General features: G+C 48.6%; 2 protein-coding genes and 1 non-coding gene across 14 annotated transcripts in view; 2 read left to right on the forward strand and 1 right to left on the reverse strand.

Moving 5' to 3' along the window:
* The window catches only part of MXRA7 (matrix remodeling associated 7), a 1,130,960-nt gene that overhangs the window by 723,232 nt on the left and 384,567 nt on the right, over window positions 1–23,161 (forward strand). The gene's annotated exons all lie outside the window — the stretch shown is intronic.
* Window positions 1–23,161, forward strand: part of JMJD6 (jumonji domain containing 6, arginine demethylase and lysine hydroxylase) — a 1,042,475-nt gene that overhangs the window by 673,507 nt on the left and 345,807 nt on the right. The gene's annotated exons all lie outside the window — the stretch shown is intronic.
* Window positions 14,408–14,593, reverse strand: LOC126940045 (small Cajal body-specific RNA 16). The gene has a single exon (XR_007720570.1). It is a non-coding gene; the product is annotated as a small Cajal body-specific RNA 16 (non-coding RNA).

Below are 23,161 nucleotides of genomic sequence, written 5' to 3' on the forward strand. Positions count from 1 at the left end.
GGATTATAGGTGTGAACCACCGCACCCAGCCAAAAAAATACACTTTCTAAATTAACGCAGAACTGTCTTAGATTTTCTGGGTTCACAAAGGGAGACAAAAAAACAAAAAAAGTAAACACAAGGCCGGGTGCGGTGGCTCACACCTATAATCCTAGCACTTTGGGAGGCTGACGCAGGTGGATCACCAGGTCAGGAGATCGAGACCATCCTGGCCAACAAGGTGAAACCCCGTCTCTGCTAAAAATACAAAAATTAGCTGAGCGTGGTGACAGGCACCTGTAATCCCAGCTACTTAGGAGGCTGACTGAGGCAGGAAAATTGCTTGAACCCAGAAGGTGAAGGTTGCAGTGAGCTGAGATCGCACTACTGCACTCCAGCCTGGGCGATAGAGGAGACTCTTCTCAAAAAAAAAAAAAAAAAAAACAAAGTAAATACAAAAAAGATTCCTTCGGATATGGTCTCTGCTCTGATGACCTTGGGACAAAGTGAAGATGGGGTTCCTACTTTAGGGTGGGAGGAGAGGGAGGACCTCCCTGGTGGTATTGAGCTGTGAGCTGACTCACAAGAGGGAGTGGGAAGGACAGGGGCAAGGGCATGCCAGGTGGCAGGGTGAGCGAGTGCACGGGCTCCGGAGCAGGTCATAAGCAGGTGGCAATGGGATCCCAGCCAGGTACCACCTGGATCCATGGTCTTCCCACTAGGTGTTGAGACTCTATCCTCTTAACCCCATGGAGCTGGGCCTTCTGGCTGCCCATTGTCAAATGAAAAACAAATCCAGGCGTTGGAAGAGAGGCTATTGGAAAGGATGACTGCAAGGGCTGGGGACAGTAACTACCGCCATGGAGAAGCTCTGGCTGGATGGCAACGGGTTAAACCAAAAGAGAGGCAGGGCACGGTGGCTCATGCCTATAATTCCAACATGTTAGAAGGCAGAGATCGGGAGATCATGAGGTCAGGAATTTGAGACCAGCCTGGCCAACATGATGAAACCCCGTCTCTACTAAAAATGCAAAAAAGTAGCCGGGTGTGTTGGCACGTGCCTGTAATCGCAGCTACTCAGGAGGCTGAGGCAGGAGAATCGCTTGAACCCAGGAGGCAGAGGTTGCAGTGAGCTGAGATTGTGCCACTGCACTCCAGCCTGGGCAATAGAGTGAGACCCTGTCTCAAAAAGCAAAATAAAACAAAACAAAACAAAACAATAAAACCAAAAGAGAGAGAAGCAGCCTAGGAAGAACCAGAGAAGTGGGTGGAAGGTGGGTAGGGAGAGACAGAGCCTGAGGTGACCCTATTCCTGTTGGAGCCTCTGACAGGTGCCCCGTGCTGGCTCCACTGAGGTGGGGCTTAAGTTCAGGGACCTGCAGGAAGGTGGGGAGTGCGGGGAGGTTAGGAAAGAACCAAAGTCTCATGAACGAGCATTTTTTCCCCCATTGATCAGTGGGGACGAGCAGTTCAGCAAATCACTTGCCAGACAAAGAATGGGAATTTGGGGGTCTGGGGCACCATAGATCAACAAGGGGGACACCTGTGAGTAGGGCCCAGGTAAAATTCAACATGGCCAGTCCCTGCTTTTGTTGAAGACATCACTGAGCAACTCAGAGGAACTAGGACTGAGCAGGGTCTTAGAAGCAGCCAAAACCCATTTCAGGCCAGGCAGGCTCACACCTGCAACCCCAGCACTTTGGGAGGCCGAGGCGGGGGGATCACAAGGTCAGGAGTTCAAGACAAGCCTGGCCAACATGGTGAAAACTTGTCTCTACTAAAAGTACACAAAATCAGTTTGGCATGGGGGCGCATGCCTGTAATTCCAGCTACTCGGGAGGCTGAGGCAGGAGAATCGCTTGAGCCCAGGAGGCGGAGGTTGCAGTGAGCTGAGATGACACCATTGCCCTCCAGCCTGGGGTGAGATTCTGTCTCAAAACCAAACCAAAACAAAAACAAAAAAAATAACAACAACGAAAAAAGAGAAATCTGGCTGGGCAAGGTGGCTCACGCTTGTAATCCTGGGACTTTGGCAGGCCAAGGCAGGTGAATCACCTGAGGTCAGGAGTTCAGACCAACCTGACCAACGTGGTGAAACCCCATTTCTACTAAAAATACAGAAATTAGCCGGGCATGATGGCATGTGCCTGTAATCCCAGCTACTCGGGAGGCTGAGGTGGGAGAATTGCTTGAACCAGGGAGGCAGAGGTTGCAGTGAGCTGAGATCGTGCCACTGCACTCCAGACTGGACTACAGAGCAAGACTCCCTCTCAAAAAAAGAAAGAAAGAAAGAAAGAAAAATCATTTCAGGCCAAGCAGTGCTCATGCCTGTATTCTCAGTACTTTAGGAGGCCGAGGTGGAAAATCACTTGAAGCCAAGAGTTTGAATTCAGTCTGGGCAATATAGTGAGACCTCGCTTCTACTAAAAAAAAATAATAAAACAATTAGCCAGGCATTGTGGCATGCACCTGTATAGTCCCAGCTACTTGGGAGGCTGAGTAGGGAGGATCCCTTGAGCCCAGGAGTTTGAGGTCACAGTAAGCGATGATCACGCCACTGCACTCCAGCCTGAGCCACAAAGTAAGACTCTTTCAAGTAAACAAAAAAGGCCAGACACAGTGGCTCACGCTTGTAATCCCAGCACTTTGGGAGGCCAAGGTGGGAGGATCACCTGAGGTCAGGAGTTCGAGACCAGCCTGGCCAACATGGTGAAACCCCGTGTCTACTAAAAATACAAAAATTAGCTGGGCGTGGTGGCATGCACCTGTAATCCCAGCTACTCACGAGGCTGAGGTAGGACAATCGCTTGAATCTGGGAGGGGGAGGTTGCAGTGAGCCAAGATCACGCCACTGCACTCCAGGCTGGGTAAGAGAGCGAGACTCCCTCTCAAAAAAAAAAAAAAAGAAAGAAAAAGGGAAGAGACCCTTCACCTCCACCTCCTTCTCTTTCAGAATTTCTTTCTCTGTCCTTTTCAAAAGTGTACACATCTTTTATGTGGTTATATGAGTCTCCTGCCAGTTTCCCAACTCAAGTCGTGTTTCCCCAAGGACCTGAGCCGCCCACCTGAACTGTAATCATCAAGGAACATAACTGTTTTCTGGAGAGGTGATCCCAACTTCAGCTGTCACCTGATCCTAAATGGCAAAACCCACTTACACAGTGCATGGGCTCTATCCACTTAGCTGTATCAAAGGAGGAGATTTGTCTGTGTAATTCTTTCAGCAGGCTGCCTGTGATGCTCATCACGTTTTGGTTTAATGCTTATTCAATTGTAAAATTGTTTTCTTTTGCTTTTACTTTTGTGGCGGGGCTTTCTGGGTTGGGGGATTTTGTTTGTAAATTATATTTCCCCAACAGGTGATGGCAGTTTCATTAAGCAAACAGCAAAGAGGTCTTTGGATGTTAATCATTGCCTCTTGATGTACCTATGTAAATAAGAGACCTCAGAGAACCCAGCTTGCATGACATAGAGACCCAGGTGAATAAACTACAAGAAACGGTGACTGCAATGGGACTGTTGGGAACGTTTTCCCTAATACAGGACACTGGCTTAAAGGAATTACATCAATGTGTAAATAAGCACCACCAATAGTCAGGATGATGTGTTCTACAAAGTAAGGCCACACCTAAGTCCCACCATCCCTGAGAAAGGACAAAGTGGTCCTTAGACCAGCAGTATCAGCATGGCCTGGGAGCTTGTGAGAACTGCCAAATCTCAAGCCCAGGCCAGACCCACAGAACCACCAGAAGCTGCATTTTGACGGGATCCCCAGGGAAGTCCTTTGCAAATAGTTTGGGAAGCATTGAGCTAGACAACAAATTCACTTATGTTCTTAGACCAAAAATGCAACAAGGTGGGCCTTCTGAACCAAGATAGGGATTCAACCATGACAGTTATGATGTCTGGTCAAAAAAGAGGGGCCAAGAACAGTGGCTCATGCCTGTAACCCCAGCACTTTGGGAGGCTGAGGTGGGTGGATCACCTGAGGTCAGGAGTTCGAGACCAGCCTGGTTAACATGGCGAAACGCTATCTATACTAAAAATACAAAAATTAGCTGGGCGTGGTGTGCACCTGTAATCCCAGCTACTCAGGAGGGACAGGATAATTGCTTGAACCTGGGAGAACGGGGTTGCAGTGAGCCAAGATTGTGCCATTGCACTCCAGCCTGGGCAACAGAGCAACAGAGTGAGACCCTGCCTCAAAAAAAAAAAAAAAAAAAAAAAAAAAAAAAGGAGGGACTATATGCTTAACACTAAACCAGGCTTGGGACAGAGCCCTTTCTACCTGGTATAATTAATAAATTCATAACTTCCTTCTGGGTGGAGACTGGCAAGACTCGGAAGGAGTTTTCTGGGAAACCAGTTACTCACCCACCCAGCTGCCTGTCAGAACCATCAGTCGGTGACTCTAGATTTGGTCTAACCACAACAATCCAGCGCTTACATTTTCCTATAAAATATCCCTACCTAAACATGAACTTAGGAATTGGACTACTACAGACTGACCCCGACACACAATATTGTAACAAAATTTTAATGCAACTGTCTGAAAAGTCTTCTCTCACTTATCTAAGAAAAAAATCGGAATGGATAAATTAACTTGATCGACCTTACGGAAAGTTACGCTGAGAAGCCACCAGGAAATGTGGCAAGAATTTAGCAGGAGGTTCAGAGAAAGAAAGCCCAGTGAAAGAAAAAGCAAGCCAGGCTGGGCGCCGAGGCTCACGCCTGTAATCCCAGCACTTTGGGAGGCCAAGGTGGGTGGATCGCTTGAGGTCAGGAGTTCAAGACCAGCCTGACTAACCAGGTGAAACCATGCCTCTACTAAAAATACAAAAATTAGCCGGGCATGGTGGCGGGCGCCTGTAGTCCCAGCTACTCCAGAGGCTGAGGCAGTAGATTTGCTTGAATCCAGGAAGCAGAGGTTTCAATGCGCCGAGATCGCGCCACTGCAATCCAGACTGGGCAACAGAGTAAGACTCTGTCTCAAAAAAAAGAAAAAAAAAAAGAAAGAAAGAAAGAAAAAAAGGCCGGACATGGTGGCTCACACCTGTAATCCTATCACTTTGGGAAGCCAAGACAGGCAGATCACGAGGTCAGGAGATCGAGACCATCCTGGCTAACACGGTGAAACCCTCTCTCTACTAAAAACATAAAAAATTAGCCGGGCGAGGTGGCGGCGCCTGTAGTCCCAGCTAATCGGGAGGCTGAGGCAGGAGAATGGCTTGAACCCAGGAGGCAGAACCTGCAGTGAGCCGAGATCGCGCCACTGCTCTCCAGCCTGGGCGACACAGCGAGACTCCGTCTCAAAAAATAAATAAATAAGTAAATAAGTAAAAGAAAAAGTCAGCCAAGGAAGGGGAAATTAAGAGGGACAACAATACAGAGTGCACACGGCAGTGCGAGGCGGAGGGCAGCTTTTGCGCATGCGCACTAACACCGCATTGTACAGAGGACCATAGTGCTCGGAGGGTGCGGAAGGGGACGCAGAGGAAGGTCAGGCAGAGCTCAGTCCACATCTACCAGGAAGGAAGTCAACAGGCGAGGACCCAGATGAGTCAAAGAGAAGCAGCGCAGCACGCCCGCTCCTCGGAAGCAAACCCGGGGAAGCTGAAGGAATGGAAAATGGCTCCCGCTGGGAGTGCCAGAGCAGGGAAGTTTAGCCTAGTGTTAGAAGCCTTTTAGTTCCATGAATTTTTTTCAACTAATGCACATATTACTTTGGGAAAAAAAATTTTTTTAAACAAAAAGAAATGTTTTTGTTGTAATGTTGGGGCATGCTAAAAAAAAAAAAAAAAAAAAAAAAAGAAAAGAAATGCGTGAAGCCTTTATTTCATTTTGATCTGTTAATACCTCCTTTTGCTCTTCCCCGTTAACTTTCAAAGGGGTTAAGTATCTCGGAACAAAAGAACAAAGACAGTACATTAGTGAAGAAGACTCATGCGCCTTAGGATTTTTTTGTTATTGTTTGAGAGTCTCTCTCTCACCCAGGCTGGAGTGCAGTGGGGTGATCTCGGCTCACCGCAACCTCCACCTCCTGGGTTCAAGTGATTCTCCTGCCTCAGCTTCCCGAGTAGCTGGGATTACAGGCATGTGCCACCATGCCTGGCTAATTTTTGTATTTTTAGTAGAGACGAGGTTTCACCATGTTGGCCAGGTTCGTCTCCAATTCCTGACCTCAAAGTGATCCACCTGCCTTGGCCTCCCAAAGTGCCGGGATTACAGGTGTGGGCTCGACCATGCCTTTGGATTTTAGGGGCTTCGAGATGTGCCTTAGGATTTATGGGGGTCTTTGCCCATAACTCATCCCGATAGAAGATGACAACTGAGCAAAGTTTTCAAACAGGCTCATGTCAGACATTTGACTTTCAGAAATCTACTCAATGGGGCCAGTCACGCACAGAGGGTGAAATGTGGCTTACAGAGCCTAGCGTGGGAGTTGACACTAAAACCCAAGTCTTGGTTTTGTTAAAAGGGATTTGTCATTCAAAGAAAGTGGAAGTCTTATTTTAATTCACTAAAATAATCTAAATGTTTTGCTGCTGGGGCTATAGTTCTAACGTGGCATTGCATAACCACTGTTACATAACCCTCCACAGCTGACAGTCTCTGAACATGTGACCTTCCAATGACTTACATGGAGCTCCTCTCATTGCAATAAAAAGAACTTGGTTTTGGCTGTAGCTGCATAATTGATCTGAAAAAAAAAAAATCACAACAAATAATTATTTCAAATACATTCATTACATGTAACCACATCAAACCCAAACAGGCTTCTATGAGAATGTAGTTTTTGTGGTCTTGTTGCTAGCAATTTAAATACTGATGTAAATGAAATACACATATCTATGTTGAAAAAGCAAGTAAGTCCAGGGTTCCCACCCTTAAGGAGTTAGTGTAGAGGCAGCGTTCAGGGAAGCTAGGGCACAGGCAAGGAAACAATTCCAAAACGAGGGGGTGAGCTCTGTGAATGAGGTGGGCACTAGGAGAAGACAGATCCAGGGCTAAGGTCCTTGTCACAGAGAAAGACAGTCTCCAGCTTCATCACTGCAGTGACGGGCATGCGATCTTTACGTGAACAAAGTCTATCCCAGAACACTTCCAAATATTGCAAGACATGTGGCTCAACATGAGCCAAAAAGACAGTGTCCCCATGCATAGAACTGGGATCCTCTCAATGGGCCAATGTGTAGGAACAGGAAATACTTTTTTTTTTTTTTGAGATAGTTTCACTTTGTCGCCCAGGCTGAAGTCCAGTGGCACGACGTTGGCTCACTGCAACCTCTGCCTCCTGGGTTCACGCAATTCTCGTGCCTCAGCCTCCTGAGTAGCTGGGATTACAAGTATGCACCACCATGCCTGACTAATTTTTGTATATATATTTTTTTGAGACGGAGTCTCTCTCTGTCGCCCAGGCTGGAGTACAGTGGCACGATCTTGGCTCACTGCAACCTCTGCCTCCTGGGTTCACACCATTCTTCTGCCTCAGCCTCCCGAGTAGCTGGGACTACAGGCACCTGCCACCACACCCGGCTAATTTTTTCTACTTTTTTTTTTAGTAGAGATGGGTTTCACCATGTTAGCCAGGTTGGTCTCGATCTCCTGACCTTGTGATCCGCCTGCCTTGGCCTCCCAAAGTGCTGGGATTACAGGTGTGAGCCACCACACCCAGCCTAATTTTTTTTATTTTTAGTAGAGATGGAGTTTTGCCATGTTGGCCAGGCTGGTGTCAAACTCCTGACCTCAGATGATCCATCTGCTTTGGCCTCCCAAAGTGCTGGGATTACAGACATGAGCCACTGCACCCAGCCTAGAACAGGAAATACTTCTAACATAAACTACTATTGTGGGGGAAATGGTTCCTAAAAGACAAGAGTAGAATATGGAAGCTATGGACAGTATTCAGAGAAAAGGCTGAAGTCCCACATTTTCCTCCATGTGAGGCCCCATGAGATCTGGCCTCAGTTCCCCTGCCCTCTCATCAACCCTTTTTGCTTGTGTGCCACGGCACTGGCTGCCTCCTCTGCTTAGGGTACTTTTCCTGGCCATCATGTGACTTACTCTCACTGAAGGATTTGGTTAAAGGCCACCTACACCCATCTAAAGTTGCAAACCCCACCACCTATTCCTCTGTAGCGGTGGGGTTGCTCTTTCTCTTCATAGCACTCATCTGTTATTCTGCATATTCTAATGACCTGTTTCCAGTCTCCACTATCCTGGGATGTAAGTTCTCTGAGAGGAGGGAGAATGTTTTGCTTCTGGCTATATTTTAACATATCCAGCAGTACTTTTCAATTAAAACCATCAAAAAGCTGTTCACCAGGCTAATAAGCCAGAGAACATACAGTACTCTATTGAAGATTACACTTTCAGAATGGTCATTCTCCCCATTCCCCGCCCCTGCCCAGCAAGTCCACTTTCCCACTGGCTAACAATCAGCACTCTTAACTGTGCTGGCTTATGTGCAGACTTTTTTTGGTCTTGATAGGTACCCGTCAATTTCAAGTATAAGCAATGTTCATGCCGGAGACAATTCTAAACCCTTAACGCACACTGTCTGGGATTTCAAATACTGGTACATGTTACACTGGATTCATTACAAAGAAAATCTTTACCGATGTTCCCACCAGCTGGCACTGGGAATACACTGGAATGGATAAATGTATTAGAACACACTCTTATCTCTACATGCGGTGGCTGTGCTTGGTTCACGACACGATAAATGCTTCCCAGGAAAATGCTTATCTTATCACGAATCAAGACACCCGGACTGATTCCACTGGGACACCTGGACAGATTCCTAAGAGCCCAGCCCTGCAGATGAATCTTCTGCATAAGATTTTCAGTGAAAGTCTTGGCTAAATTATACAAATCAAAACAAAACAAAAAAACCTCAAAACCCAAACTCTGTACCAAGTTACAAAGAGAACACAGTCTGGTGTAGGATTACATCCTCTAGTGGACGAAGAGAGAAATTAAAAATCTTGACTTGCTGTAACTATTCTTTAGTTCAATTTCTATACCTTTTCTGATACAGGGCTTGTGTCCCACAGTGACTTTTTTTTTTTTTTTTTTTTTTTTTTTTTTTTGAGATGGAGTCTCGCTCTATCACCTAGGCTGGAGCGTAGTGGCACTATCTTGGCTCACTGCAACCTCTGCCTCCCAGGTTCAAGCGATTCTCCTGCCTTAGCCTCCCGAGTAGCTGGGATTATAGGCACACACCATCACAACCGGCTAATTTTTGTATTTTCAGTAGAGACAGGGTTTCATCATGTTGGCCAGGCCGGTCTCAAATTCTTGACCTCAGGTGACCCGCCTGCCTTGGCCCAAAGTGCTGGGATTACAGGTGTGAGCCACCGCGCCTGGCATCACAGTGATTTTTAACCTTAAATACAACTTCTTAAACACATATTTAATTATCCATTGCCAACACTGAAAGCACCATCTGTAGATAGGCACGGTGGCTCATGCCTATAATCCCAACACTTTGGGAGGCTGAAGTAGGAGGATCACCTGAGCCCAGGGTTTCAAGACCAGTCTGGGTAACACAGTGAGACCTCGTCTCTATTTGAAAAAAAAAAAAAATACTCACTGCAAGCAGCTGGAACTGAATGACAACAGGAAGCAACCAGGGCCAGGGAATGTTCCCAACAGCCACATAAAACCTTCCTAGGCCTCCACCCATGGAGTCTAGACCTCCCTGCCATCACCCAAAAAGATGTCCAGCATGCCAGTCACTCGCGTCCATTACTGTGAAGGCTATTAATTTTTTTTTTTTTTGAGACAGGGTATTGGTCTGTTTTCTACGCTGGAGTACAGTGGTGCGACCTTGGCTCACCGAAACCTCCTTCTGGGTTCAACTGATTCTCATGCCTCAGCCTCCCGAGCAGCTGGGATTACAGGTGCCCGCAACGACACCCGGTCGATTTTTGTATTTTTAGTACAGATGGGGTTTCACCATGTTGGTTAGGCTGGTCTCGAACTCCTGACTGCCCGCCTCGGCCTCCTAAAGTGCTGGGATTACAGGTGCGAGCCAGCATGCCCAGCCAATGAAAGCTATTTATTGTCTTGGGGTCTAGTGACAGAGAAAAGGCGAGCAGGTTCATTGTTAAGGAGCCACTTTTAGGCAGTGTTTTTGAAGACACTTCAAGCAGAGACAAGGCGGCACCCGGAAGGTGGAGGATTCCTGGGAAGGTGCAGCCTCAGCTCCTGTCACTGCCTCGGGACACTCACTCATCCTGTCCTGATTTCCCCGTTACGGACAGACTTCCACCTTAAGAGGTCGCAGACCAACAATGTCCTCCTGGGGACTCAGGCACCCTCCTTGGGGTGATAATGAGGAAAGCTCTCCTAAGTATCAACAGCTCTGTCCATTTTCCACACTATAAATAAGATGTTACTGCTCAGGGGGGCCTAGGATCTAATTCTTCCAATCAAACTCCCAAACCAAGATTGAACCGACTCCTCGAGGAACTGTGCACATGGGCAGCAGCTGCTTGCAGAGACTCATATTCCAAAGACAGACAAGGCAACCCCAGTCCCTGTGGGGAAGCCGGCCTTCTGCATACAGGAAAGACACCACACAGAAGAATGAGTCAGTAACTGGGCATCAAAGTGGTTTATTCCAGAAATGTATATATCACATCTTAACACAATGTATTACTTTGGGAAATACATTTCCTTCCTCTAAAGACAAGCATGCAGGGGAGAACATAGGTAACTGTTCATTGCGGGGTATACACAACTGTTCATTGCAGGGTATATACTCTTGTGAGTGGCCCAAATCATGCAAACAAGGAGGTAAAAAAACATCGGCCGGGCACGGTGGCTCACGCCTGTAATCCCAGCACTTTGGGAGGCCGAGGCAGGCGGATCATGAGGTCAGGAGATCTAGACCATCCTGGCCAACACGGTGAAACCCTGTCTCTACTAAAAGTACAAAAAATTAGCCAGGCGTGGTGGCGGGCACCTGTAGTCCCAGCTACTCGGGAGGCTGAGGCAGGAGAATGGTGTGAACCCGGGAGGCGGAGCTTGCAGTGAGCCAAGATCACGCGACTGCACTCCAGCCTGGGTGACAGAGCGAGACTCCGTCTCAAAACAACAACAACAACAACAACAGCCTGGCTGGGCACAGTGGCTTATGCCTATAATCCCAGCACTTTGGGAGGCTGAGGTGGGCGGATCACCTGAGGTCAGGAGTTCGAGACCAGCCTGGCCAACATGATGAAATTCTGTCTCTAGTAAAAATAAAAAGTTAGCTGGGTGTGGTGGCGGGCGCCTGTAATCCCAGCTACTTGGGAGGCTGAGGCAGGAGAATCGCTTGAACCTGGGAGGCAGAGGTTGCAGTGAGCCGAGATCGTGCCACTGCACTCCAGCCTGGGTGAGAGTGAGACTGTCTCAAAAAACAAACAAACAAAAACAACAGCCTGCAGTGAAGTCTTACCTCGGCTCTCCTGCCCTGGGAGCAGGAATGCATCTTCCTGTGGCAAATGGCACCCGTCAAGACCCCAAACCTTCCTCTACGGCAGCACCCCAGGGAATTTCACAGCTGAAAATGCTTTGAGCCAGGCACGGTGGCTCATACCTGTAATCCCAGCACTTTGGGAGGCCGAGGTGGGTGGATCACCTGAGGTCAGGAGTTCGAGACCAGCCTGGCCAACATGGTGAAACCCCATCTCTACTAAAAATACAAACAATTAGCCGGGCGTCATGGTGGGCGCCTGTAATTCCAGCTACTCTGGAAGCTGAGTGAGGCAGGGGAATCACTTGAACCCGGGAGGTGGAGGTTGCGGTGAACCAAGGTCGCGCCACTGCACTCCAGCCTGGGCCACAAGAGCGAAACTCCATCTCAAAAAAAAAAAAAAAAAAAGCTTTGAAAGTCAGAGAAGTGACAACAACATAGCTACCATGTCTAAAGTGCTCCCAGGCCCCAGCCCAACACCCCTAGCCCTCTCCTGAGTGCTTTATAGGATCTGCTCATTCAACCCTCAAATGTGCTAATCTGGGCCAGTGCAGTGACTCATGCCTGTCATCCCAGCATTTTGCAAGGCTGAGGCAAGAAAACTGCTTGAGGTTGGCCGGGCGCAGTGGCTCACGCCTGTAATCCCAGCACTTTGGGAGGCCGAGGCAGGTGGATCACAAGGTCAGGAGATCGAGACCATGGTGAAACCCCGTCTCTACTAAAAATACAAAAAATTAGCCGGGCGTGGTGGCGGGCGCCTGTAGTCCCAGCTACTCGGGAGGCTGAGGCAGGAGAATGGCGTGAACCCGGGAGGCGGAGCTTGCAGTCAGCCGAGATTGCGCCACTGCACTCCAGCCTGGGCGACAGACCGAGACTCCGTCTCAAAAAAAAAAAAATAAAAATAAAAATAAAGAAAACTGCTTGAGGCCAAGAACTTGAGACCAGCCTGGGCAACATAGTGAGACTCTGTCCCTTATTAAAAAAAGAAAAAGGCCGGGCGCGGTGGCTCAAGCCTGTAATCCCAGCACTTTGGGAGGCCGAGGCGGGTGGATCACGAGGTCAGGAGATCGAGACTATCCTGGCTAACATGGTGAAACCCCGTCTCTACTAAAAATACAAAAAAAACTAGCCGGGCGTGGTGGCGGGCGCCTGTAGTCTCAGCTACTTGGGAGGCTGAGGCGGGAGAATGGCGTGAACCCGGGAGGCGGAGCTTGCAGTGAGCCGAGATCGCGCCACTGCACTCCAGCCTGGGAGACACAGCGAGACTCCGTCTCAAAAAAAAAAGAAAAAAAAAGAAAAAAAAGCACCAATCTGGTGGGAGGCATGGCCATCTTCACTGTCCCATCTTACTGAAGAAGTAATGGAGGAAGAAACAGGGAGGGACCTGCCCCAGGTCGGGCAGGCTGGCGGGGAGCTGGGAGCTGATCATGTCAACAACGTGGTGGCCGCCGCTTCTAAGTGCTGAGGAGGCACTTGCTGGGTTGTTAGAACCCACCTGCTGCTGTGCTCCCAAAACTTCCCATGGGACCAGGCCTCCCCTCTGCAGACAAAGTTCTCTTAGATGATTAGAGGCTACACACTCAGACACATGGCCGGTGGGCACGGGAAGCGCGGAGCATGTGAAAAGTCACCTTGGCATCTGAGTCTATTTATAGCCATACACAATAGGGTCTTAAGCAGTCACCATTCAAAAAATATGTGGTCAAGAACTAAACCAAACAAACCTGGATGATCCTAGGCCAAAATGATTCCTTTCCAGGCACACAGGCCCAGCAGAGACAAAACCAGATATTCATTCACTACACGCACAAGTCTTCCAGAAACTGACCTGCAAAGAAAAGTATATGCATCAGTTTTTATTCTACTTTACCAAGTCTGAATATTTAAAACTGTGAGCACTACGAAATGCTCTCTAAAATCTAAAATCCACCCTCCACCTAGAAAAACATAATAATAATAAAAAAAATAGAGACGAGGTCTTACTACGTTGCCCAGGCTGGTCTCGAACTCCTGACCTCAAGTGATCCTCCCACCTTGGCCTCCCAAAGTGCACCTTGGCCTCCCAAAGTTACAGGCGTGAGTCACCACACCCGCCAGATCCTTGGCATATATGTTCTTATGTTGCCTTCCTTCAGAGCACTCACCTTGACTTGAATTATGCCCTCTTTTTTTTTTTGAGATGGAGTCTCACTCTGTCACCCAGGCTGCAGTACAGTGGCGCGACCTCGGCTCACTGGAACCTCCACCTCCCGGGTTCAAGCGATTCTCCTGCCTTACCCTCTTGGGGTTACAGGCATATGCCACTACGCCTGGCTAATTTCATGTTGGCCAGGCTGGTCTTGAAGTCCTGACCTCAGATGATCCACCTGCCTCGGCCTCCCAAAGTGTTGGGATTACAGGTGTTAGCCATGGCGCCTGGCCTGGATTATGCCCTCTTTTTTTTTTCGGAGTTTTGCTCTTGTTGCCCAGGCTGGAGTGCAATGGCGTGATCTCAGCTCACTGCAACCTCTCCACCTCCTGGGTTCAAGCCATTCTCCTGCCTCAGCCTCTTAAGTAGCTGGGATTACAGGCACTCACCACCACGCCCAGCTAATTTTTTGTATTTTTAGTAGAGACAGTGTTTCACCATGTTGGCCAGGCTGGTCTCGAACTCCTGACCTCAGAGGATCTGCCCGCCTCGGCCTCCCGAAGTACTGGGATTACAGGCATAAGCCACTGCGCCTGGCTGAATTATGCCCTCTTAAGTGTGATCATTTAACCTTGTCTCCCTAACTGGGCTGTGGCTTCCAGAGAACAAGGGCCATGACTGTTTTCTTCATCGCTGTATCCCTAACATTTAACATATCAGGTCAATGTATCAACAAATGTTTATTGAAAGAAAGACATGACAGTAACATTGTTTATGAAATTTTGAAAAGCAAGTGCTCTCTGATACTAACTACAACCATTTTCTTTAAACGTAGGTCCTGTTTGCAGTATCATACATGATCACCAAACTGCTGCTAGAATGCTCACACCTGTTACTGCAAATTCAAAACCCAGGAAAGCCTTCTCCCGGGAATTTACTGTAGGTCAGGGTTGGGCTGCCTGGTACAACGCTGCACCCACAATTGGCAGGTTCAACAACACAGGAGCCTTTCCCGAGACCATCTGCCCTGAACACTTTGTCTCCATGCTTGACATACCTGGATCCCCCGCTGAGGTCACTTCCAATGCTCTTACCAACGAGGAGCAGGAAAATAGTGGTTGCTGCATGTTTTCAGTCAATCGTCAGGGGATATTTCTCATTTTCTGTTGAAACCTTGGGGAAAACTAACATAATGTGCCTTAAAAGGACAAAGGTCATTCGATGCTTACCACACTCCTAGAAACCTGGGCTAACCCAGCCAGGGACTCCAATGCTTTTCTGCTAGCTACGGGGCCTCCCTACAGCTCCTTATTCCAATTCCGGTAGCTGTGTGCGGACCAAGTTCTCTTTTGTCGCCTCCCGTCCAAGCCTTAGTTGCGATGGGAGGAGCCGTCCCTGAAGTCCCGGGCGCCGTGGAGGGGCTCTGGTCTCTGGGTCTCTGGTCACCCGGTCAGTGCCTCCAGTCCCCCGGCAGAGCTCCGTTATCGTCCCGGGGCGGGCCCAACTCCGCAGGCTACGGCCGGTGGCGGCGGAACTGTGGCCAGGGCTGCCCTGAGTCATCCTGCGGGCCGCGAGTAGACGACCACCAGGAGGCGAGAGTGGGTTTCCCCTCCAACAGGACAAAGCACATGTCTCCAGTTCCTTCCTACTCCCCTGGGCGGAAGTAGCTCCGCCAGCAACTTCCGACCGGAAGTGCGACTTATCATAGAGACAGCAGCTAGAGGGTCGCCCTGACATTGGCTCTGGGTCCTCCAAGGCAGACTTAAAGGGGTCGCACCCCACGGATGTAATTAATGGGGACTAGAGACTGGGCCAAAGGAGAGGGCCCTGGAGGGAGGGAATCAGAAGGAACATCCCAATTCTTGAAAGCCCGCTGGGTGTCTGGAGCCGTGAAAGCATTATCTGTCTACTCCTCATGCAACCCTCTGAATTAAGTGCAAAGACCACTCTTGTCTTGCGGATGAGAAAACGGGCGCTGCGGCATTGCTTGGTTACTTTCCCAAGCACAGCCGGCCAGGAAGTGGCAGAGCTGGGTTCACACCTAAGTCATTTCTGCTCCAAACCCAATGCCCTTTCCACCACCCCGGGTGGCAGGAAGGAGAGAGCTTAAGAGCAGAGGGGCTACGTGAAGATGCAGGCTGTCCTGGCCTATTGGGATAACTCCTGGAAAGCCTATTGCTCCAAAAGACCTGGTCGATTCCCTACAGTTCAGTGTCTGTGGGCAGAGGAGGCAAGGAACAGGAATCTTGCTCTGAGTCTAATCCCACAACCAAAGAAGAATTGCTGAACCTTGTGTCAGAGGTGTTTGAACCAGAGCAACTCCATCTTGAATAGGGGCTGGGTAAAATAAGGCTGAGACCTACTGGGCTGCATTCCTAGTTCATGCAGGTCATAAAGACCTTGCTGATCAAACAGGCTGCAGTAAAGAAGACGGCCAAAACCAAGATGGCTATGAGAGTGACCTCTGGTTGTCCTCACTGCTACACGCCCACCAGCGCCGTAACAGTTTACAAATGCCATGGCAACGTCAGTAAGCTACCCTACATGGTCTAAAAAGAGGAGGCATGAATAATCCATGCCCTGTTTAACATATCACCAAGAAATAACCATTAAAAAAAAAAAAAAAAAAAAAGCCGGGTACACTTTGGGAGGCCGAGGCAGATGAACCACTTGAGGTCGGGGAGTTCAAAACCAGTAAGACCAACAGGAGTTAGAAACTAACCTGACCAACCTGGTGAAACCCCATCTGTACTAAAAATACAAAATTAGCCAGGCATGGTGGTGCGCACCTGTAATCCCAGCTACTTGGGAGGCTGAGGCAGGAGAATTGCTTGAACCCAGGAAGGGGAGGTGGCAGTGAGCCAAGATCGCGTCACTGTGGCCGGGCACAGTGGCTCACGCCTGTAATCCCAGCACTTTGGGAGGTCAAGGTGGGCGGATCACCTGAGTAAGGGAGTTCAAGACCAGCCTGACCAACATGGAGAAACCCCGTCTCTACTAAAAATACAAAAAATTAGGCGGGCATGGTGGTGCATGCCTGTAATTCCAGCTACTCAGGAGGCTGAGGCAGGAGAATTGCTTGAACCGGGGAGGCGGAGGTTGTGGTAAGCTGAGATCGCACCATTGCACTCCAGCCTGGGGAACAAGAGGGAAATTCCGTCTGAAAAATATAAAATAAAATAAGGATCGTGCTGTGGGGAAAAGAAAAATCAGACTGTTACTGTGTCTATATGGAAAGTAGTAGACATAAGAGACTCCATTTTGTTCTGTATTTGAGATGCTGTTAGTCTGTGACCCTACCCCCAACCTTGTCCTTGCAAGAGCTATGTGCTGTGGTGACTCAAGGTTTAAAGGATTTTGGGCTGTGCAGGGTGTGCTTTGTTAAACAAGTGCCTGAAGGCAGTATGCTGGTTAAAAGTCATCACCATTCTCTTAATCTCAAGTACCCAGGGACACATACACTGCCAAAGGTCGCAGGGACCTCTGCCTAAGAAAGCTAGGTATTGTCCAAGGTTTCTCGCCATGTGATAGTCTGAAATATGGCCTCGTGGGAAGAGAAAGACCTGATCGTCCCCCAGCCTGACACCCGTGAAGGATCTGTGCTGAGGAGGGCTAGTGTAAGAGGAAAGAAGCGTCTTGGTGGTTGAGATAGAGAAAAGCATCTGTCTCCTGCCCGTCCCTGGGCAATGGAACATCTCAGTGTAAAACCCGATTGTAAAGGAGAAAACCGCCTTAGGGCGAAAGGCAGGACGTGCTAGCGCAATGCTGCTCTTTATGCACTAAAAAGGTTTATGGAGATGTTTACATATGCATATCAAGGTACAGCACTTTTCCTTAAACTTATGTCACAGAGATCTTTATTCATATGTCTTACCGCTGACTTTCTCCTTATGGTGATCTTATTATCCTGCTACTTCCCTTTTTCTAAGATGGTAAAGATAATTGTCAATAAATACTAAGGGAACTCAGAGACTGGTGCAGGACTCTGTGTGCTGAGCACCGATCCCCTGGGCCCACTTTTTCTTTCTCTATACTTTGTCTCTGTGTCTCATTTCTTTTCTCAAGTCTCTCCTTCCACCTAATGAGAAACGCCCACAGGTGTGGAGGGGCAGGCCACCCCTTCATCGTGCCACTGCACTCCGGCTTGGGCGACAGAGCTACAGTCTGTCTCAAAAAAAAAAAAAAAAAAAAAAAAAAAGAAGAAGAAGAAGAAGAAGAAGTTAGAAGAAGAAGAAGAAGAAGTTACCGGGCCTGGGAAAAGTGGAAGTGGAGAATGAGGAATTTATTGCTTAATGTATAGAGTTTCTGTTTGGGATGATGAAGTTTTGGAAATAGTGGTGATGGTTGCACATTGTGAATATAATTAATGCCACAGACTATACCTTTAAAATAGTTAGAATGGTAAATTTTATATTATGTATATTTTATCACAATAAATTTTTTCTCCTGTTTTTTTGTTTTGTTTTGTTTTGTTTTGAGACGGGGGTCTCACTGTCACCCAGGCTGGAGTGCAGTGATAGGATCACAGCTTACTGCAGCCTTGACCTCCTGGGCTCAAGGGATCCTGTCTCATCAGCCTCCTGAGTAGCTGGGACTACAGGTGCGTACCACCACACCCAACTAGTTTTTATAATTATCATTTTTTGTAAATATGGGGTCTCACTCTGTTGCCGAGGCTGGTCTCGAACTCCTAGTTTCATGTGAATTCCAGCCTCCCAAAGTGCTGGGATTACAGGTGTAAGTCACTGCTCATGGCCTACATTCACCAACTTTTTGATATGAAGTGAAAGCCTTTTATTTTCAGCATGAATCTCTCTTTGTCGGGAGGTCTTAAAGTCACCTGTAAAATAACGCAAGAGCAAATTTGTCTGGATTTTTATGACCTCACCTTCTTCGCAATCTCTTTGAGTTGTCTAACATTCAACAATACATACCGTTAGCTTTATCAACTCGGAAATATTCAACTTAAATTTTTGTTTTGATGCAGGAGCCACACTTTTGTTTTACCCTATTTCATGAGTTTACGTAAGAATGAAATGATATAATTGTATAATTAGCTTAATTGGACTAAACAGGTTTGTAAACAACCCACGTGGCTTCGGGCGGGCATTGGGCTCACCTGGTTGGAGCAGAAGCCAGGAGCCCCTGGAGAGGAGCCTCCAGGTTTTGTGTGTGTATGTATGTGATCCCTGTCAGTACCACTTGGAGTGGGAGAGGGACTTTTCTCAAAGGAAGCAGGCTTGAAGGCATCCAGGGCAGGTGAAAACTAGAGGCGTCGTCTACGGCCATACCACCCTGAACGCGCCCGATCTCGTCTGAAAACTAGAGGCGTCTACTCCATGACCCTCTGCCCCCTGGTGGTGGCTCTTGGTGGCGCTGCTGACCACAGGTGATGTCAGAAACAAGCCAGCCGTGCAACTGGCAGGTCTTCTCCGGGGCTACCTGTCTGTCCTGCAGAATAAAGTCCACACGATTGCTTTCCCCCCCTTTTTTTTCCATTTCTGCTTCATTAGGAAAAAACAAAACTCAACAAGTCACCCTTAGCTGTCCTGGCCCTGTTGATCTGACCTCCTGTTTCATCACCTCGGTCCCCACACAGACCCCTGCTCTGGCCATTCTGCCCAGCTCAGCTCCCAGACACTCCACGCATCTGCACTTCAGCCGAGCACACCTGCCCTTTGAAGCCAGCTCTGGTCTCAGATGACAGTTTCTTCTCAGATGCTCTCCGGTGCCAATTCTTTGACATATCCTGTGTCCCCTGAGCTATTTGTTACACATCCTTTGATGAACACATCTGGTCTCTGTTGAGTGAGGCTGTTCTCTCTAAAGGCAGGGTTTTGTCAGCATTCTCAGCCTTATCGGGAAGATGAGGTCTGCAGCAGGAGCCTTTGCCCCCACCTCCCCAGACAAGAGAGGAGATATTACCCTGGAAGAATCCCCCAGAGCTGGGAGGGCTGCAGGAAGCAGAGATATACATCTCCTTCCTGGCCAGACGCTTGCTACACCACAGACCCTGCCAGCAGGTCCTGGCACTGCTGCCAGAGAGGCCAGGCATGATGGCTTATGCCTATAATCTCAGCACTTTGGGAGGCTGAGGGAGGCAGATCACCTGAGGTCAGGAGTTCAAGACCAGCCTGGCCAACATGGTGAAACCCTGTCTCTACTAAAAATACAAAAATTGGCCAAGCATGGTAGCACATGCCTGTAATCTCAGCTACTGGGGAGGCTGAGGCAGGAGAATCACTTGAACCTGGGAGGCAGAGGTTGCAGTGAGCCGAGATCACACCACTGCGCTCCAGCCAGGGCCGCAGAGCGAGACTCCATCTCAGGAAAAAAAAAAAAAAAAGAGAGAGAGAGAATGTAGTGAGAGAGTTCTTGAGTTCTTGGGAGAGACTTGGCTCATGGCCCCTGAAGGTGACCAAACTTGGAGATAGAGTCTGTTGCTTGTTCTTCTCTGGGGGAGCTCCGAGACCAAAGTCTTCTTTAGTTACTGTGCTCTGCAAGGCCAAAAGGGACAGTGGTATAACAGGTCTGGGAAGGAAAGGATGGTTACTGCGATTGGCCGAATAATGACCCTCACCCCAAAGATGTCCACACCCCAATCCACGGAACCTGTGAATATGTCACTTTATGTGGTGAAAGAGATTTTTGTGGATGTGAAGAACCTTGGGATGGGGGGATTATTTTAGATTATCCAGGTGGGCAAGGTGTGATCACAGTGATCTCTACCAAAGGGAGGCAGGCGACTCCTAGCCATCTTCTGCACCCCACTCCTTGTTTCCAATAAAGTTATATCCTTAGATAGTGAAAAATAAAAAAGGGGGAGGCAGGAGGATCAGCAATAGAGAAGAGACGTGAGGATGGAAGGAGAGAGGGAGAGAGAGTTGGAGAAGTGTGGCAGAGGGATTTGAAGGTGGAGGAAGGAACCATGAGCAAGTGTTTTGTGTGGGCAGGTCTATGCAAATCTACCCTAAAGTCCCAGGAAGCTGAGAGGCTAAAGAAACAGGCTGACCCAACAAGTTTTTCTATTTTTTTGAGACGGAGTTTCACTTTTGTCACCCAGGCTGGAGTGCAATGATGTGATCTCGGCTCACCATAACCTCCGCCTCCCGGGTTCAAGCGATTCTCCTGCCTCAGCCTCCCAAGTAGCTGGGATTACAGGCATGCACCACCATGCCTGGCTAATTTATATTTTTAGTAGAGATGGAGTTTCTTTTCTTTTCTTTTCTTTTTTTTTGAGACAAAGTCTCGCTCTGTAGCCCAGGCTGGAGTGCAGTGGCATGATCTTGACCTCAGCTCACTGCAAGCTCCGCCTCCCGGGTTCATGCCATTCTCCTGCCTCAGCCTCCTGAGTCGCTGGGACTACAGGCGCCCGCCACCACGCCCGGCTAATTTTTTTTTTTGTATTTTTAGTAGAGATGGAGTTTCACCGTGGTCTCGATCTCCTGACCTCGTGATCTGCCCGCCTCGGCCTCCCAAAGTGCTGGGATTACAACCGTGAGTCACCGCGCCTGGCCGAGATGGAGTTTCTACACATTGGTCAGGCAGGTCTCGAACTCCCAACCTCAGGTGATCTGCCTGCCTAAGCCTCCCAAAGTGCTGGGATTACGGGCATGAGCCACTGCGCCCAGCCCTTTCTTTTCTTTCTTTCTTTTTTTTTTTCTTCAAGATGGAGTCTCTGTGGTCCAGGCTGGAGTGCAGTGGCACGATCTTGGCTCACTGCAACCTCCACCTCTCAGGTTCAAGCGATTCTCCTGCCTCAGCCTCCCAAGTAGCTGGGATTACAGATGTGCACCACCACGCCCGGCTAATTTTTTGTGTTTTTTTTTAGAGATGGTGTTTTACCATGTTGGCCAGGCTGTTCTCAAACTCCTGATCTTAGGTGATCCACCCGCCTCGGCCTCCCAAAGTGCTGGGATTACAGGTGTGAGCCATGTGCCTGGCCTAGTTTCTTAGAAAGAAAAATTTAAGGCCGGGTGCGGTGGCTCATGCCTGTAATTCCAGCACTTTGGGAGTCTGAGGCGGGTGGATCACGAGGTCAGGAGATCGAGACCATCCTGATTAACACGGTGAAACCCTGTCTCTACTAAAAATACAAAAAATTAGCCGGGCGTGGTGGCAGGTGCCTGTAATCCCAGCTACTCTGGACGCTGAGGCAGGAGAATGGCGTGAACCCAGGAGGCGGAGCTTGCAGTGAGCTGAGATTGCGTGACTGCACTCCAGCCTGGGTGACAGAGCGAGACTCTGTCTCAAAAAAAAAAGAAAAAGAAAGAAAGAGAGAGAGAGAGAGAGAGAGAGAAAGAAAGAAAGAAAGAAAGAAAGAAAGAAAGAAAGAAAGAAAGAAAGAAAGAAAGAGAAAGAAAGAAAGAGAGAAAGAAAGAAAGAAAGAAAAAGAAAGAAAGAGAGAAAGAAAGAGAGAGAGAAAGAAAGAAGAACATTTAGTAGGGGCTTATGAACAAAAGCTATGTTTATGTCTCAGAAGATAGTGGGACAAGATAATAGATCCCTGGGCCATTATCCCTAGGCCCAGGGCTTATGTACCATAGGGAAGGGGTGGTTCAGAAGGGATGTATAGGATAATTAGAGCTGGATTTACAGTAAGTACCTGTCCTTAGTCAAGGAACAACAGATGAATTGGAAATCTTACAGGTGTTCCTAGAATAGGGGTTCATCAGAAGACATGGCAGATTCACATCCAAGATGGAGTTGCTTTGGCCTAAGGAGTGCAGGAGGGCTCTAGAAGCTGGAGAAGGCAAGAACACAGGTTTTCACCTGAGCCTTCGGAAGGAAGCACGGAAGCCAAGACCTTCGTTTGTCACACCTAGAGCTACAAAGGAGTTTGGAAAGTGTAGCGTTTTAACTGGGTGTTCTGTCCAATGGAACTGTGTCTGGAGTTGTCCCAAAGGTGGTGGCAGGGAAATTCCCAAAAGGGACTGCCCCAAACTCTCCCAGGATGGGGCCAGTTGGAATTCCAAAGAAACAAGCATTAAATAGCAGGGTGATGACTCCAGAGCATTTCTTAGGGGAACGTGCACGCAGAGGGCTGCAGCACACTTGAGAGGGTCAGAGAGAAGAGAGATGCTTTGCCCGGGTTTGCCCGGAATGAGGGGTTGGGTTATGGAGTTTACATGGGTTTAAGGAATTCGGCTCAGGGCAGAGGCTAGTTTCTATGTGCGTAGTAACATGGTTCATCTTTCAGTGTTTCCGTCAACAACCTAAACAACTTTATGAGTGCCTGGGAAGGTACAAGGCCGCAGCTTGGGTCCAAGCCTGCAGTGAAAGCAGGCAGCTGGCAGGGTTACAGGCAGGCAGGACACTCTGTGTTTCTCATTCAGGACATGGAAAGCACGGGGCAGCCGGGCACGGAGGCTCATACCTGTAATTCCAGCACTTTAGGGGACCGAGGCTGGTGGATCACTTGAGGTCAGGAGTTTGAGACCAGCCTGGCCAAAATGGTGAAACCCCTCTCTACTAAAAATACAAAAATTAGCTGAGTGTTGCAGTGGGTGCCTGTAGTCCCAGCTACTCAGAAGGCTGAGGCAGGAGAATTGCTTGAACCCAGGAGGGGGAGGTTGTGATGAGCCGAGATC

This window comes from Macaca thibetana, chromosome 16 (genome assembly GCF_024542745.1).
Source record: "Macaca thibetana thibetana isolate TM-01 chromosome 16, ASM2454274v1, whole genome shotgun sequence".
Taxonomy (NCBI): Eukaryota; Metazoa; Chordata; class Mammalia; order Primates; family Cercopithecidae; genus Macaca; species Macaca thibetana.